This window comes from Manis pentadactyla, chromosome 15 (genome assembly GCF_030020395.1).
Source record: "Manis pentadactyla isolate mManPen7 chromosome 15, mManPen7.hap1, whole genome shotgun sequence".
In the NCBI taxonomy this organism is placed as follows: Eukaryota; Metazoa; Chordata; class Mammalia; order Pholidota; family Manidae; genus Manis; species Manis pentadactyla.
The window spans coordinates 12462153-12476516 of NC_080033.1; the positions used below are offsets into that span (position 1 = coordinate 12462153).

Genomic DNA, 14364 nt, shown 5'->3' on the forward strand with positions numbered 1-14364 from the left:
CTCCGAAGAAGGAGTTCAGATGGCCAACAGGCAGGTGAAAAGATGCTCCACATTGCTAATCATCGGAGGAATGAAAATTAAAACCACAATGAGATACCACCTCAAACCAGTTAGGATGGCCAACATCCAAAAGACAGACAACAACAAATGTTGGCGAGGATGTGGAGAAAGGGGAACCCTCCTACACTGCTGGTGGGAATGTAAATTAGTTCAACCACTGTGGGAAAGCAGTATGGAGGTTCCTCAAACAGCTCAAAATAGAAATTCCGTTTCACCCGGGATTTCCACTCCTAGGAATTTACCCTAAGAATGCAGGAGCCCAGCCCAGTTTGAAAAAGACAGACGCACCCCTATGTTGATCGCAGCACTACTTACAGTAGCCATGAAATGGAAGCAACCTAAGTGTCCATCAGTAGATGAAGGGATAAAGAAGATGTGGTGCATATACACAATGGAATATGATTCAGCCATAACAAGAAAACAAATCCTACCATTTGCAACAACATGGATGGAGCTAGAGGGGATTACGCTCAGTGAAATAAGTTAGGCAGAGAGAGACAAATACCAAATGATTTCCCTCATCCATGGAGTATAACAACAAAGCAAAACTGAAGGAATAGAAGAGCATTAGGCTCACAGACCCCAGGAAGGGACTAGCGGTTACCAAAGGGGAGGGGAGAGGTGGGGCAGGGCTGGTGGGGAGGGAGGGCGACGGGGATGGGGCATGTTATGATTAGGGTACACATGGCGTGGGGGGGCGGATCATGAGGAAGAAAGCGTAGCACACGTGAGACAAACAGTGACTCTGTGGAATCGTACTACGCTGACGGACAGTGACTGCAATAATGGGCTATGGGGGACGCCAGGTCAAGGCTTGTCCACCAAACAATGCCAATAATGAAGAAAATAAGGAAAGCACAAGAGAGATGCAAGTGCAACCTGGCTTTGACAGCCCAGCCCAAGGAAGATAGGAGTCAAGGAGAGGAAACCAAATGGAAAGAAAGATCCTCGTACCACATCTTTCCTCACAAGGTGCACTCAATAAATTCACCTGATTCTTGAACCAAGTTACAAAAAGAGCTCCTTAATCCCTTCTTGTGCTCCTAGAAAGGGACAAGTTCATCAAACGGATCAACTGATATGATTTCAGAACAAATGGAACTGTTCATCCTAAACGTTGCTCCTTCCTAAGAACGTTAGTTTACCATACATATAATTAAAAATGGGTATGATATGTTATAAAATACATTATAAATAAGTACTAGTTTTTTATATCAATGAACATCTGTAAGAAATGTTGGGATGATTCCCCTAACATAAGATCCTGGGGGACAGGGGGGCTGTCACACCTGTCCTGTCGGAGTCCCCCTTCACAGAGCGCAGCCATTTAGGTGTTCTTTTAGCTCACCTACTACTGCCTCCACCCAATCCTGGTTTCTTGGTGAGAACCTGACCTCCCTATTGGCTACCTCGTACCTTTAAACTGCCTGCTCGCGACATCATTCTCCCACCGACCTATCACCACCCGTAGAACCTTGGGGTTTCCACGGAGTTGTCTGTAAGCAGACTTGGAGCACGGCAAGTGACCAGTGACCGGTAATCTTCGTGCCGGACACACGTACTCTTTGGCTTCAGCCACTCAGACATCCTCTAGCATCTTCTCCTCATCTCTGGGATCTACAGTTGGTGTTTCCTCTTCTTCTCTGACCATGTCAGGTAAGGAAAGAAACTCTTAAAAGATTTTCATTAGATGTTTTTGCCCCTAAATTTAGTAGCAGGTTTAAAATAGCATGAAATAATGGGAGAAAGTGTTGAAGTAGAAATCTGGAGACCTAGTTACACTTTTGACTTTGACATTTACTAGCTGTGTGACTTTGGACAAGTCACTGACTCTCCAAGAAAATCTGGTTTTTGCTCTTCTGTTACATTAGGATGGCAGATTGGTTCTCTCTGGTCCCTTTCTTTTCCAATATTGAGTCTTAAAGGGCACCCATGTAGAAAATGAAGTCAGAGGCATCTTGAAAGTGTTTCCACAGAAACAGAGAAAACAAGGCGGTGTAGAAAACTGGCAGCATACACTGAGATGTATCACCTGTAGTGGCCTCCCTCCACTAGTGTTTCAAATTTATTATGTTTTAATTTAATGATGTTTAAAAAGTAATAGCCACACATTCTGAAGTGTTCTATCTAAACCAGGTGAAGAGAGAAGTAGGGGGAGAGGACAGAGAAAAGGCAACTCCAAGCAAGCTGAGGAGGGTAAGCCGTCCAGGAGCAAAGCCCGGGCAGAGGAAAAGCCGACCATGCCCAGGATGAAGCGCAAGAAAAACCAACCTGAGCTCAGCCAAGAGAACTTTAAAAAACATCGAAGCACGCTGGGCATGCACCTGCTGGAGCCTGCGCAGGTTTTTCATGCACCGGGGAAGGCGGCTGATAAGGAAACTCGATTCTCTTCTTCCCAGGCCTTGGGAAATTCAAGGAACCCCAAAGACCCCCAGCCACCCCCGGCCAGCAAACCGTGGCTGAATACTCCACATGACGGTAAAGGCCTTGGGAAGACTCATGCCAGAGCCCGGAAACCAGATGGCAGTGTCAAAAGAGAGTGTCCATCTCCATCCCAGGATGAACGGCCACCTCCTGGGAAGGTCAAGTTGGTGCCTCTGCCTTTTCTGACTGAGGACAGGCCTCAAGCTCGCCGAGTTCCTCGGAGTCGGAGGCCACAGTCTCTGGCCTCACGCCGGCCAGCTTTGCCTTCCTCTACCAGGCCTGGACCGACTGATGCCGCTCAACCTACTGCAGTCGGTTCGTCCCGGCAAGCACGTGCATCTTTGACGGGTCCTACCTGCTCATCTCTGGGTCCAGTCCAGACCAACTCAACCCAGCCACACCGGACCAACTCCACCCAGCCCAGGGTCACCCAGACCGCTGCCTCTAGACCTGCACCCTACAGAACATCATCTCGCACTTCCCTCCAGCAGGAGCCCCTTCCCACTGCTGGGCCCCAGCACGAGCCTCCACCCAAGCCTCAAACCCAGCTTCTACCCCAAGAACCCTGCTTCCAACCCCGTCCATGGAGGAAGCCCAGTATTTCTGGACCACTCATGTCAAAGCCCATCACCCCGAAGAGCGGAGGCCAGAGCGGGAGGCTATGAAGAGGCGGGCTCAACGAGAGCGGGAGGATGCTGCCAAATACACCTGTGCGGGGAAACTACAGTTTTTCGTCGGGAGGGAAAAGGAAATGGGAACTGCCGACTACTATGGCTACGTCATGTAAGAGCTGATAGGACTGTTGGTGCCACTTTGGTTACCAGCTGTAGACAGACAGATAATACGTTTCCCCACGTAGATAGACAGATATGTTTCCACACGTAGACAGATAAGCTTCCACACGTAGACAGATAGATGTAAGTTCCTCTATTTATTCTGGTAGATTTAAAAACAATAAAACAATAAATGTTAATAGAGGTTAAGAGATGAATAATAAGAAGCCTTTGGAGTTTTGATATGCTTTTAACTGTGGTTTCTCTTTGGTGGGGGTGGGGATGAGAGCCTGTATGAGAAAGAAAGACCTGGAAGGTGGACGGCACGTCAGGGAAAAGGGGTAAGAACTGGGGACAGAGGAAGGAACTCGGCCCAGGGTCAGGAAGGCCAAGGGGGGGGGGGGTGGCGGGGGGGAGAGGTTACAGGTTTATAGAAAGGAGCCGGCGTGCGGGAAATGGCAGAAGTAAGAAGCGCATCAGGGCTAAGGGTCAGGGTCAACCTTTGAATAGTTGAAGATGGCAGGAGATGCGTCTAGGTTGACCAGGAGAAATGTAAAAAGTCTCTCTTGAGGGCTGACATCATGTCTCATGACCACCAGGTAAGTAGTTTAGAAAACAAGGGATTCAGGACACAACTCCAAAACTTTGGGCTGCCTAATCCAGGAGAGGCGAGTACAAATCAGAGAAGGATCTGCCAGACGAATGGCAGGGGCTCAGAGCTATCCTGGGGGCAGCTGATAACAGGGGCTGAGCCCAGCGAACTGCTGCGGCAGGAGCCCCAGCCAGGGCAGGGCCTGGGATTTAAATCACCGTTTACTCAACTCCTGCGCACCAGGCCCGAGAGCACACTACTGTCTGTATCACTGTGCCACTTCACTAGTGAGGTTCAGCCATGGACTGAGGTCACACTGCATGGGGAGGGGCAGGGCCTCAATCTGAGGCCCATATGCCTCCGAAGTCCTTGGTATTTCAGGCGCCCTGAGGTGGCCAACCTGGCTTCCAGGGCACGGCACCCGGAGCCCCATGGCGGACCAGATGAAACTTCGGACGGGCCTAAATGTTCACTTGACAGGAACAGTCCTCCTCCGTCAACCCTGGCCCGCGCAGCCTGCTCTAAACATCACTAACCACCTAAGCCCACAAGAAGTATCTCCCTGGAAGCACCCACTTCTTCCAGGTGTGAGCGATGGGAGTGTGCGCGTGCTGGGTTGCCCTGCCACCAACTGGAGGCCCGAGGCTCAGGATGGTCCAGAGGCGCTACTTAGGCGAAGGCCCCCCTTGGGGCAGCCACGGGGAGGGCACGGGACTAGACAGGAAAAGGGAATGGAGTGCGGGGAAGGGGAGAGGAGAACAGCAGGTAATCTCACCTTGGGAAAATTGGTGATTTACATTACAAAAGTTATTGAGATATAATTCACGAACCATAAAATTCACCTCTAGAAACTTTAGTAAAATCAGTGGCACTCAGCACATTCACAAGCTTGTGCAACCATCATCATTATCTAACCCACAGCATTTCCGTCATTCCCCAAAGAACCACCCCTGACACATTACCAGGCACTCCTCATTCCCTCCTCTCTGCACACCCAGGCAGCCTCTACTCTGTTTTCTCTGTGTGTGGATTTGCTTGTATGGACATTTCATATATATGAAATGATACAGTACGTGGCTTTTGTGTCTGGCTGCTTTCACTTAGCCTAATGTTCCCAGAACTCATCCATGTTATACCAGTATTTTGTCAGTATTTTCATTCCTTTTTATGACTTTATAATACCCCATTGTGTGGCTCTACCATCAAAGACCTGAATGTAAGTCATAAAACCATACAACTCTTAGAGAAACACATAGGCAAAAATCTCTTGGACATAAACATGAGCAGCTTCTTCCTGAACATATCTACCTGGGCAAGGGAAGCAAAAGCAAAAACAAACAAGTGGGATTATATCAAAGTAAAACGCTTCTGTACATCAAAGGACATCATCAGTGGAACAAAAAAGCGTCCTACGCTACGGGAGAATGTATTTATAAATGACGTATCCGATAAGGGTTTGACATCCAAATTATATAAACAGCTTGCGCACCAGCAGAAAGAAAGCAAATAAACCAATTAAAAAATGGGCGGAGGAGCTGAAAAGACACTTCTCCGAAGAAGGAGTTCAGATGGCCAACAGGCAGGTGAAAAGATGCTCCACATTGCTAATCATCGGAGGAATGAAAATTAAAACCACAATGAGATACCACCTCAAACCAGTTAGGATGGCCAACATCCAAAAGACAGACAACAACAAATGTTGGCGAGGATGTGGAGAAAGGGGAACCCTCCTACACTGCTGGTGGGAATGTAAATTAGTTCAACCACTGTGGAAAGCAGTATGGAGGTTCCTCAAACAGCTCAAAATAGAAATTCCGTTTCACCCGGGATTTCCACTCCTAGGAATTTACCCTAAGAATGCAGGAGCCCAGCCCAGTTTGAAAAAGACAGACGCACCCCTATGTTGATCGCAGCACTACTTACAGTAGCCATGAAATGGAAGCAACCTAAGTGTCCATCAGTAGATGAAGGGATAAAGAAGATGTGGTGCATATACACAATGGAATATTTTTCAGTTATAACAAGAAAACAAATCCTACCATTTGCAACAACATGGATGGAGCTAGAGGGTATTATGCTCAGTGAAATAAACCAGGCAGAGAAAGACAAGTATCATATGATTTTATTCATCTCTGGATTATAACAACAAAGCAAAACTGAAAGAACAAAACAGGAGCACACTTGCAGAACCCAAGAATGGACTAACAGTCACCAATGTAAAAGGCCCTAGGGAGGACCACTGGGAAGGGAGGAATAAGGGGAAAAAGACGCAGCATGATTAACACACATAATGTACGGTGGGTGCACAGGGAAGGCATTGTAGCACAGAGAAGACAAGTAGTGATTCTGTACCATCTCACTACACTGATGGACAGTGACTGCAACAGGGTATGTGGGCGACTTGATAATGGCGGGAATCTAGTAACCACAGTGTTGTTCATGTAAGTGCATATATTAACGATACCAAAGTAAGTAAATAAATAAATAAAACCACAATGATATATCAGAACACACCAGTTAGAATGGTCACCATCCAAAAGACAAACAACAACAAATGTTGGTGAGGATGTGGAGAAAGAGGAACCCTCTTATGGTGCTCGTGAGAATGTAAATTAGAAATTAGTTCAACCATTGCGGAGGGCAGTTTGTATGTTCCTCAAAAAACTAAAAATAGAAATACCATTTGACCCAGCAATTCCACTCCTAGGAGTTTACCCTAAGAAAGCAGGAGCCCAATTTCAAAAAGACACATGCACCCCTATGTTTATTGCAGCACTATTTACAGTAGCCAAGAAATGGAAGCAACCTAAGTGTTCATCAATAGATGAATGGATAAAGAAGATGTGGTATAAATACACAATGGAATATTATTCTACCGTAAGAAGAAAACAAATGCTCATATTTACAACAACATGGATGGAGCTAGAGGGTATTATGCTCAGTGACATAAGACTCCCAGAGATAGACAAAAACCAAATGATTTCACTCATCACTGGCATATCACAACAAAGCAAGAAGTGAAGGAACAAAACTGCAGCAGAATCACAGAACCTAAGAACGGACTAACAGTTACCAAAGTGAAAGAGACTGGGGAGGGTGGGTGGGAAAGGAGGGATAAAGGAATTAAGGGGTATTATGATTAGCATACATAATGTAGGGGGGCCACAGGGAAGGAGGTATAGCACAGAGAAGACAAGTAGTGACTCTATACCATCTTAGTATGCTGACGGATAGTGACTGTAATGGGGTATGTGGTGTGGACTTGATAATGGGCGGAATCTGGTACCACAATGTTGCTCATGTGATTGTGTATTGATGATACCTTAATAAAATAAATAAAAAAATAAATAACATCATTCCCTCTGGAGAATGTAGAGTCTTTCACTTTTTAATGACAGTCCTAATGAACAACTCTTATATTTTTTATTCAAAATATAATAATAATAAAATAAAAATAAAAGACAACAGTAGTCCCTTTCTCCCGCCTCCTGTTCTTTAGGGCACTGGTTCTCAACCAGGGCAGTTTTGCCCCTCAGAATCCGCGAGGTCATGTCTGCCCACATTTTTGGTTGCCACAGTGGGGGAAGAGGTGCTACTGACATCTAGTGGGTACAGACCAGGGACACTGCTAAACACCCTATAGCACACAGGACGGGACAGTCCCCACAGCAAAGAATTATTCCACTCCAAATGTCAATAATACTGACAAACCCACCGAGTAGTAGGTGATCAAAAAACCTAATGTGATATAATTGCTATGCATGTATCATCTCTGGGAGGACACATAAGAAACTAGTAAGAGTGATTGTCTCTGGGCAGTGGAAGTGAGGGTTTCGGGGAAAAGTAGCAGTAGGGAGACTTTGATTTTAAATATATATATATATACACACACACACACACCCTTTTGTGCTTTCTGAATTTTGTATATGTACATGTCATCTATTCAAAAAATAATTTAAAAATAACCAAAAAGTGGTCCGTGTGGCTCTACTCTATAATCTCAATAGACTACCTTCAGCTCACAGAGAATTACCAAAAGGAAAACAAAAAAAAGAATGTGGCCTACAATGTTGAGTGAATCCTGAAAGAAGAGCTAGAAAATCCAGGTTTTGTTACTCCAAATTGTGGAACAGAGCATGTCACTAGACCCAGAGAATCATTCCTTACTTACAGAATGAGGATAATGCACCCAACTCAGAGCACACCAAACTGTGAAGACCAAATGAAGTAAAGGAGGTGAAATACTCTATGAACTATTAAAAACTATACAAAACACTATTATTTTAAGAAGGACCTAGTATTATGAAAGAATGAGACTAAAAATGTAAATGAGACACTTTAACATTATTCCCTTCCTAAATTACACATCATTTCATTATCACTGCGGCGTTAGGCGTTGTTACCTATCAACTGCACTGAATTCTTCGATTTATGCTGCCTACCTAAGATCCAAAATCCATTTTTACTGGGAACTCCAAATTCTCTGCAGCTCTCTCTTCCCGTAGTGAGCCATGTGGCTTCTTCCTTAACAGGAAGTGTCTACAATTTGTCCAGCATCTCTGCTCCCACTGCCAGTTCGACATGGTTTCTGCCATGAACCTCTGGCACCTCTTCCAGGAACTCATGAGGAGTGCTTACCTTGACCAACATTCTAGCACAGCTGTATGGTCTGGAGTTACTGGCCAGAGCCAGATCTCCACTTCAGCTGCTTCTTACCCATGTGGTTTTGCGTGGGACATCACAGGAAGCAAGGAAAAGAAGTCCTCTTCCCTTGGCGACTTCACTGAGACTGTCACTGACCAGAACACAGCCATGTCCATGGGAGCCCAATATGGTAAGACTTCAGATGCCAATGACATGGTCCCTCTGTGTCATTCACTTTCTGCCACTCTTGTTCAGGGAACACCATCTCAGATTCCAAATCAGGGACATAGCCTGTCACTTCTTTACCAGCAAGGGAGCCAGGTATATTATTATCATCAAGGCAAACTGGAGCCTCTACTATCTGGAGAAGTGGGCCCCTGCCTGCAATCTAATTGCCGTGTGTCATAGCCGCCCCACCAGGAATGCTGATGCTGCTAAAGGAGATTCAGCCCACAGATAATCTACCACCAGCCTCCACATCTGGAATTGACTACAGTGCGTCCGCTACACCATTGTGTACAGTGCGTCACACAACCACAGTTTCAAGGTCAGTGCAAACAGAAAGTAGGGAGAGGAATAAGGTCAGCATTCCAAAGAAAGGTCAAATCTGCAGCTGGAAAGAAGTGAGTCCACAGACAGGTAGAGTTTAAGGCCTGAGACTTTAATAACCACCACCCTCACTCTGTGCTCCTCATTTTCAGACCTAATAGAGGTAGGAAGGCAGGACACTGTAATGGCCATCTATGAAACATGCACATAAAACCCAAGAGGGTACCAAGCAACACAATGCTTTTCAGAGCCCTAGCCGATCAGTCCCCCTGTATTCTCCCACACTGTAGGGAACTCCACTTTCCTGATCTAGTCCTGATTTTTGGAAGGCATTTCACTTATTGTGCTAGTACCAGTTTAACTCTCCCTCACTTCCTTAATTGACAGCAGAACTTAAGAACCTGTGTTCTGGGATCTTGTCCAAGGAAGCAGGCTATGAATCTGTCCTTGCTTATATGTTTCAACAGGAAGAGCTCCATTCTCTCTCGTAGGCTATGGGGTGAGGTATTCTTAACTTCTCAGGAGAGTACAGAGTATTGAAGACTCCATGTAAGACTTCTAGGCCTTGTGAAACATATCAGATTTTAAAAATCATTTCTATATTTTATCTGACTTACAAAAACCCTATGAAGTACAAAGGAAACCAAGCAACAGTGACATCAAGTGATTCCCCAGTAAGAGCTAGAACAGATGCCTCCTCTATCTCACACAGAGTGCTGCCTCTGATTCTTAAGAACTAGGACAAAAGTCTTGTCCATGTTGAACAGTGCATCATTGCTGTGTTGTGCCTAGAAGCATCTCACTTACCAACCACTGACTTCTTCCTTGTTCCTTGGTAGTGATGGAGACTCCTGTGGGGATGGAGACTTCCCTGGGTTTGTAGCCTCCAAGCCAGACAGTTTCTCTGCAACAAACTATAGAATTCCCCGAGACCTGCAGGGGCAAAAATATCCAATCACTTGAGAGTAACCCACCACCTGAGCTTGGGGGCATTTCAGTGATACCTTCAACTCAGACTTCTAGTAATCTCTTGGCACTGCCTCCAGATAAAAATAAGGAACAAAAAGAGAACAACGATTTGGAGGATACTAAAACCAACCTTTCAAAGCCTCTGGATGCCTCCCAGAAACCAACAGAAAACCAAGACGGTGCACTCCTCCCTTTACAAATCCCTGATATTCACCAGCTACTGGCCTGCATGGACCCCGTTGGCCAAGAGAAACAGCCTGGTCCTGGAAACACTCATCTGGGAAAGACCAGTCTGAGCCTTGAGGGCCAACGGACACTTGGACATGAGACTCAATCGAGCAGCAGTTTTACAAATGTTGCTGCCGTGGTGGGGGACAGTCACCTTCTTCAGCTCTTCAGTGCCTTCAAAGACCTTGATCAGTTCACAGGTCCCGAGGTGATCGAAGCCAAAAGTACCAGAGCCATCAAGTTTAAATAGGTGCGGCAAAGCTCACATACCTAAAAGAGGTCCTATGGTCAAGCCAAGAAGAACAAACATAAAGCCTCTGAGCCTCTCAGTGGTGCACCCAAGGCCAAAATCCAGCCACAGGACATGGATGGTCTGTTCAGGGGAGACCTGTGTATTCACAGTGCTGCGGATGGTGACAAGGCCCCTGTGACCACGACCAAGCATTATAACGGCAAGTCTCCGAAAGTTGCATTGAGCAGGACCAGCAAAACCAGGACCCATGAACAGGAAAAGAACGAAAGAACGAGAAAAAGCAACTCCAAGGAAGCTACAGAGGCTAAGCAGTCTGGGAGCAAAGACATGGCAGAAGAAAAGCCAACCATACCCAAGAAGAAGTGGAAAAAAAATCAACCTCAGCTCAGCCAGGACAACTTTAAAATACCTCAAAGCAGCCTAGCCATGCACATGCTGGAGTCTGTGCAGGGTTTTCATACACCGGGGAGGGAGACTGATAGGAAACATGGGTTCTATTCTTCCTTGGACTGGGGAAATTCTACGATCACCAAACGCCCCCAGCCAACCCCAGACACCAAACCATGGCTGAATTCTCCACGTGAGGGACAAGGTCCTGAGAAAACTCATGTCAAAGCCCAGAAACCAGAGGGAGGTGTTGAAAAAGAGTGTCCATCTTGAGCACAGGAAGAAAAGCTACCTCCTGGCAAGTTCACGATAGTGATTTGGCCTTTTCTGACTAAGGTGAGGACTCCAATTCGTCAAGTTCCTTGCAGCACACAATATATAGCCTCACACCCGCCAGCTTTGGCTTCCTGTACCCGGCCTGGTTCTACTGACACAACTTAGCCAATTGCAGTTGGTGCATCCTGGTGAGCTCCCGCATCTTTGAAAGGTCCTGCCTGCTCATCTCAACCCATCTGGGCCAACTCAACCCAACCAGGCCTGAGCATTATTCCCCTTGGCCAAGAGAAGCAGCCCGGTTCTGAAAACAGTCATCTGGGAAAGAACAGCCTGAGCCTTGAGGGCCAATGGACAACTGGACATGAGACTCAACCAGGTGACAGTTTTGCAAACGCTGCTGCTGTGGTAGGGGACAGACACCTTCCTCACCTCTTCAGTGCCTTCAAAGACCTTGATCAGTTCAAAGGTCCTGAGGAGATCAAAGCCAAAGGTACCAGAGCCATTGAGTTAAACCAGGTGCAGGAAAGATCACATACCAAAAAGAGGTCCTCTGGTCGATCCAAGAACAAACATAAAGCCTCTGAGCCTCTCAGTGGTGCACCGAAGGCCAAAATCCAGCCACAGGACACAGATGGTCTGTTCAGGGGAGACCTGTGTATTCACAGTGTTGTGGGTGGTGACAAGGCCCCTGTGACCACGACCAAGCATTCTAATGACAAATCTCTGAGAGCTGCATCGAGCAGGACCAGAAAATCCAGGAGCCATGAAGAGGAAAAGACAGAAAGAACCAGAAAAATCAACCCCAAGGAAGCTGCAGTGGGTAAGCAGTCTGGGAGTAAAGTCATGGCAGAAGAAAAGCCAACCATTCCCAAGATGAAGTGGAAGAAAAATCAACCTTAGCTCAGCCAGGACAACTTTAAAAAACACTGAAGCAGCCTAACTATGGACATGCTGGAGTCTGTGCAGGGTTTTCATACACAGGGTAAGGAGACTGATAGGAAACCTGAATTTTCTTCTTCCTGGGACTGGGGAAATTATAGGAACTCCATACGCCCCCAGCCGTCCCCGGCCACCAAACCAAGGCTGCATACTCCACGTGAGGGACAAGATGTTGAGGAAACTCATGTCAAAGCCCAGAAACCAGAGGGCAGTGTCGAAAAAGAGGGTCCACCTCCATCCCAGGATGAACAGCCACCTCCTGGAAAGTTCAAGTTGGTCCACTGGCCAGACATTTTCTGTTTAACTTCTTTCATGTTTCTCTTCTGTTTATCCAGAAACTTTCCTATGAAGTGAATAAGATCAGTTTCACTCTTCTCGGAAGCCAAGGCCTTCAGGTCTTGCAAGAGCTTGTTTAATGTGTTTTCCAACTGCAGAGCAGACTCTATAGCTTGTATGCCTGTTCCCCAGTTATCTATGTCAGGCCTCTTAATCACTGGAAGGCAGATTTTATCCTGACGTCTTCTTAGATATCTTAGGAACTGCTTGCATATTCCCTCTTCACCTCAGCTTGGTCTTCAAAGAATGCAGCAAAATGAGGTACTCCAGCCTCTTCTTCATTTTAATAGCAAGCCATAGATAAATAAGCATCACTGATGTACAGCTCATAAGGTGCTATGTAATTAACAGCAACTCTACAATCTTCAGGGAAGAGGTTCTGAGCTCTGGATTCCATCTCAGTTTTAGGGAAAAACAAACATAAAAGTCCTCTCTGACTGAGGAGAGGACTTCAATTCATCGAGTTCCTTGGAGGCCACAGTCTCTGGCTTCACACGGGCCAGCTTTGGCTTTCTCTACCCGGACTGGTTCTACTGATGCAGCTCGAACTACTGCAGTCAGTGCGTCCTGGAAAGCTACTGCATTTTTGACACGTCCTGCCCACTCATCTCATCCTGTTTCGGCCAACTCAACCCAACCAGGCTTCAGCAACTCTACCCTGCTTAGCATGCCACCATCCGCTGCTTCTAGACCTGCACCCTACAGAACATCATCTCGCACTTCCCTCCAGCAGGAGCCCCTTCCCACTGCTGTGCCCCAGCACCAGTCTCCACCCAAGCCTCAAACCCAGCTTCCACCTCAAAAATTCTGCTACTAACCACGTAAATGGAGGAAACCCAGTATTCCTAAGAGCCAGTAATGTCAAAGTCCATTACAGCACAGAAGAGCAGAGGCCAGAGCACGAGGAAATGGAGAGGCAGGCTCAACAAGAATGAGAAGATGCTGCCAAATACACCACTTTGGGAAATGTACAGCCTTTTATTGAGAGGGAAAAGGAAATGGAAATTGCTGACTGCTGTGGCTATGCAATATAAGAGCTGACAGGACTGTCGGTGCCACTTTGGTTACCAGCTATAGAAAGATAGATATAAGTTTCCACACATACATAGCTAGATCTAAGTTTCCACATGAAGACAGATATGTTTCCATGCATAGATGTTTCCACATTTAGATACATATGATTCCACAACTACATAGATGTGTTTCCACACGTAGATATGTTTCTCTATTTATTGTGACTGATTTTAGAAGAACAAAACAATAAACTTAATAGAATTAATAGATGAGTAATAAAGAAGCCTTCTGAGTTTTGAAATGCTTTTAACTGTGGTTTTTCTTTGGTGGGAGTGGGGATGAGAGCCTGTATGAGAAAGAAAGAACTGGACAGTGGACGGCACATCAGGGAAAAGGGGTAAGAACTGGGGAGAGAGGAAGGAACTCGGCCCAGGGTCAGAAAGGCCAAAGGGAGAGAGAGGTTACAGGTTTATAAAAAGGAGCCGGCATGTGGGAAATGGCAAAAGAAGCATGTCAGGGCTAAGGCTCAGGGTTGACCTCTGAATACTTGACGATGGTAGGAGATGTGTCTAGGTTGACCAGGAGAAGTGCAGAAAGTCTCTCCTGAGGGCTGATTTCATGTCTCATGGCCACCACATAAGTATTTTAGAAAACAAGGCATTCAGGACACAACTGCAAAACTTTGGGCTGCCTAATCCATGTATGATTATGGCTGGGGGAGGTGAGTACAAATTAGAGGGGAATCGGGCAGATTAATGGCAGGGGTTCAGGGCTATCCTGGGGCAGCTGATAACAGGGGCTGAGCCCAGCAAACTGCTGCAGTAGGAGGCCCACCCAGTGCAGGGCCTCAGAATTGAACCACCATTTTACTCAACACCTGGGCACCAGGTCCAAGAGCACAGAACTGTGACACGCAAGGT

General features: G+C 46.3%; 1 pseudogene; it reads left to right on the plus strand.

The window, feature by feature from the left end:
* Positions 1-1631: 1631 nt before the first annotated feature.
* Positions 1632-13494, plus strand: LOC118917164 (uncharacterized protein C2orf78-like; annotated as a pseudogene).
* Positions 13495-14364: the final 870 nt, after the last annotated feature.